Source organism: Perca fluviatilis, chromosome 4 (assembly GCF_010015445.1).
Source record: "Perca fluviatilis chromosome 4, GENO_Pfluv_1.0, whole genome shotgun sequence".
Lineage (NCBI taxonomy): Eukaryota > Metazoa > Chordata > Actinopteri > Perciformes > Percidae > Perca > Perca fluviatilis.
The window spans coordinates 14538936-14543592 of NC_053115.1; positions in this window are offsets into that span (position 1 = coordinate 14538936).

A 4657-nucleotide genomic window follows, 5' to 3' on the forward strand; every position below is an offset into this window, starting at 1 on the left:
TAGCAACAAAGAGCAATTTATAGTCATATATATGTACATACGGCAAAAACAAGAATAATAACATGTAAGATCGTCATGCCTAAATTTCTCAAGGTGTGTGTGAGACATGAATTACAAGTGTATTAATCACCAAACACAAAAGATTGTTCGTATTTGTGTGTTTTGTCATTTTCTTGCACATGGAATACGGATGTGTGTGAAGGGGGGTTAAGGCTAACTTGATCGAGGGTTGTGTTTTTGGAGGTTTGATCAGTGACCTGGAATATTGCAGTGTGTCCAGCCCAACCACATTAGAGAGGGAGTGCAGCTGTGTCCTCATATAACCTTCCCGGTTTTAATTATATCAACCCAAGGAATTTTATCTGAGACAACTCTAGAGAAGAACCAACACTTTTGTCAATACTTCACATTATAGAAAAATAAGCATTCTACATTTTTAAATGTTTCTGTTTTGTGTCTTTGCCTTTGTTTGCCCCCTCCTAATAACATCTATAATGATAATAGCACTGCATGCTATATTTCTGTGTTTTAATATGCAGTTATAGTCGTGCTACAGATCGAAGGAGTTGTTCCAAAAGGATGGCAGATTTAGGATTATTACCAGGACTGCAGGACGACAGCGTGAAACAAAAGGCTTTTCGCTTTCAGGCTGATTCCTGTTGTTGCCAAAAGAGAGATGTCCGACTGACTTTCAAGTAATCACACACTGCTGTGAGGAGCATTCAAAATAAGTGGATGGAATGTGCAGATTGCTGTGTATTGGCAGAGGAGAAGCATGTTTTCAGTCATCATTAGGATGTTGTACCCGTGTGAACCAATGAAATCATTATTTTTTCACATTTCATACTGCTGCATGAAAGATTTATGGTTTGCTCATTGATGTATCTTCCTCTAAATATATTATGGTTTGAATTTTTTTCTTATTTCAACTTGATGTCCTTTGACTCCTGTGGGTTTTACATTGAATACATTACTGGTAATATTTTAATTTCGTCTTTAGAATAGCTACTTTACATATGGATATAAATAAGATCCTTGTATGCTACTTTTAAATACATTCCTCTCTCTTGAGGCAAAGAAACAGAAAGCTATAAAAGATTGTCAGAAATCCCTGACTTATTTGTTGCTTTTTAAAATAGCATTTTTTTCATTTGCATGTTTGAATTATGAAATTATTTTTGTGACAGATGTTGATAGATTCAATATGAAGTGCTGTTCTTTTTTCTATACTTTAATCTATAAAAAAAAATTGTATTCTCATATTAAAACATAACAAAAAATGTTTGCCATGTGGAAATATCCACTTACTTTTTATTTTTATTTTCAGCCAGCACTATTGTCCATCTATCATGATGACTAACACACAGGTTCAAATACTGTTACATTTTTAATATTGTTGCATTCATCAGAATGAAAAGGCCCCACGCCAAAGAAATTGTGAAACACCAAAGGATGTACAGATGTGAGTATAATTACGACCTTTGCTGCTTCCTTTTTGAGGTGAAACAAAATTTGATTGATTTCTTCAAAGTAGTCTGTTGTCTCAAAGTAAAATTTAGTATTTCATTTCATTATTCAGTAAAATGTTATATCAATTTCAGAGGAAGAGACGTGGCAAATTTATTGCTATACACTATGCTGCTGACGTACTACGTTAATACCAATAGCAATAGCATTTATTACAATACAACTAGCATTTAGTGCTACTACAATTAACAAAAGCCTACATTCTGGTGCTAAAGATGCAGTGACGTAACAAGGATATTTTCGGTCAATGCTTTCTGTAACACAAAACATAAAAAAGCAAAAAGCATACCAACAAAACAAATGATTCAAAATGTTTCATGATTCAGTGATCCGTGTTTAAACAAGTGAGTCAGAATTTCAAAATGTATTGTTTATGCTGTACTTATTACCCCCAAATATGATGTTATATCCACTTTGAGAAGGTGAAATGAACATATTATTTGAAGTACAACAGAGATGTACACATATTCAATGAACAATAATAACACACCTCAGTCCACTATTATTCCTTGTTGATGATTTCGACTCATCGAGACTCAAATCTTGTGTCTCCATTGTTTATTTTATTGTAATGCGAGATTCTTTCATCCCATAACAGTGTGTGTGATCGTCCCTGAACAGTTTCCCCCACTAAACAACAGCCAGTCAGTGAGCCAGACAAAACACACTGATGACTGTGTCCAGCAATTTAAGCTATTAAGAGCTGCCCCCAATTCACCTTCTTTCTTAACTTTATGGCTATAATTGCCATAAAGCTCCTCCCAAATCCTCCCAGCCCCCATCTGCTTTTCTTGATGGCTTGTAACATGTTCAATATTCCCATTGTGCTGTACTTTTCTTCCAGAAGTGCCTCCATGGTATTGTTTAGTCTTCATTTAATGGAGCTGGGTCAGAGTTCATCATGTTAGTAGTGTTAAAGCTTTGGGTGCAGCATTCAGCCTATAACACTTCATGTCCAACTTGTACAACTACTCCTTATGTGCCAAAACAATAAAACATCCATCAATGTCCTCCCTTGTCTATGTAGGGCGGGTATGAATGATGATGTGTACGGCACGTTGATGCACTTGAGGGGCAGGGGACTGTGTGAATGTTTGTTTATGTCAAGTGAGGATTTGTCAAAAGGTTTATGTCATTGCTGGCATCAGTCTCCTCGAGCTTGTACTGGGTGGTCTTTGTCTGTTTGCATCCGTAAAGAGCTTCGTTCTCACTCTCATTTGTCCCCTATTGATTCTCTAAATTAGGTTGATGAGAGGCCCTCCTATCAGGTGGCATATTAATTGGGTCAGGCTGGATCTTATATGACATCCAAATAATGGCAACCCGAACCCCAAGACTAAACCTTTGTCCTCTGAACGCTCTCTTTCACCAATTAGCCTCGTGGTGAATCTGCTTCCTGCCACCTCTGCTGCCTGTTACGGTTTTCCAAGAATCAGGATGCCACCGTTGTATGTGTGTTTCTTTGTATGTGTGTGTGCGTGTGCTTGTCGAGGTGTGAAAGCAACCTGGAGGGAGTTTACATTTTCCATTTAAAAACTTTGATAAACTGATTCCAGTGACTCAATCTGTTTAAATTTGACTACTTTAAGGACAACAAAACAAAATAAATAAAAAAAGGTCTGCATTTTCTCTGTTTTAAAACACATCATGTTGATAGAATATTGTTCACAGATTGACATCACAGATTTAATTGATCTTATGGTTTCTGTGGTGGGAGGTTTGTTGCTGGCTGCAACTGCAGAGTTGGTTGCGCCAGCTGTTCGTGAGTTCAAACTTAGCCTAGTTCAAACCTAAGTGTTTAATAAGTAAAGCTGTATGCATCACAAAATGAACATGTATTGTACAACTCAAACTATTTCTTAAAGAAAAAGTTGTTAACAAAACATTTCCACCCAGTAACTGCCAGGTGTAACTTGACTGGGTTGCACTCGTACATCTGTTACTTTATTTGTGCATAAAATATTAGTAACTACTTGCTAGTTTCAAACTATTTTGTTTAATCAGGTTGAACCATTAAAGCTTAAAGCCATAGTGCATAGTTTCTGTCTCCCCCATGAGGAATTCATGATACAAGCCTTCCGTGATTGCGCACAGCCCCCACCCCTCCACCATGCAGTTGCTTGTAACCAAGGACAGGATTAAAAAAACATGATGGACTCTTCAGAAGACCTTCACTCAATTTTCTGAAGTCGCCGGACGACACCAGTTGCTGAACATAGCCATAAGGAGAAAAGCAGAGAGAGTTGTGTGGAGCTGATAGTCTTAATTAGCTATGTATCAACTCATTTGGCAATGGCTTGAATGTAAAGGACGTTCATGTATACATATATATATATATATATATATATATATATATATATATATATATATATAAAAGTTATACACTAAAGTTTTAAGGAATGTCTTTGTGAAATGTAATTTAAATCCCAGTTGACATCAGCACAACAGCATGGATCAGATGTGATGACCATAGTTTTTTTCTTTCTTCAGTCTAAACAGGTCACACATTAGCTAGCTAGTGTCAGTTTGTCAGTTGGTTCAGTTAGCTATGCGGCACGTACACCTGGCAGTTAGTGGGAGCAGATAACTACAATAAAATTACATAAGAAGTTTGTATGGTTTAATTTAATAATGTAAAATATTCACTCAGTCAACACATATTTATGCACAATAAGTCATCTACAGTTACAAAAGATTGTCCGCAAAGTTTAATAGGCTGTATGGTCCCCCCCCCACACCTATTATTTTTGGTAGTTACTGCTTTCATGGTTGATTGCTTCTGACTAGAGAGAACTACAGATGTTTCCTTGCAACCGATGTACACATTAGGCTACTCAAGTCTTTACCAACTAAAAGACATTTGTTAAACCTTCAAAGTGATAGCAAAACAAGCTGTGAACACAACTCTGACATCTTCACCTTTTTATATTGTGTACCTGTTAGCAAACAGTAGCCTGTTTACACATGCAGCAGACACGTAGAAACACAGTTTTTTTTTCTCCTTCTGGGCACCTGATGAATGTAAGTCCAATATTCACTCTCTTCCAACTCTGGTTTTGGTCTCTACCAACTCCTAACTTTGTCTGCTGTTTGGTGCTGAGCAGATAGTGAACAGAAACAACAAATCCCA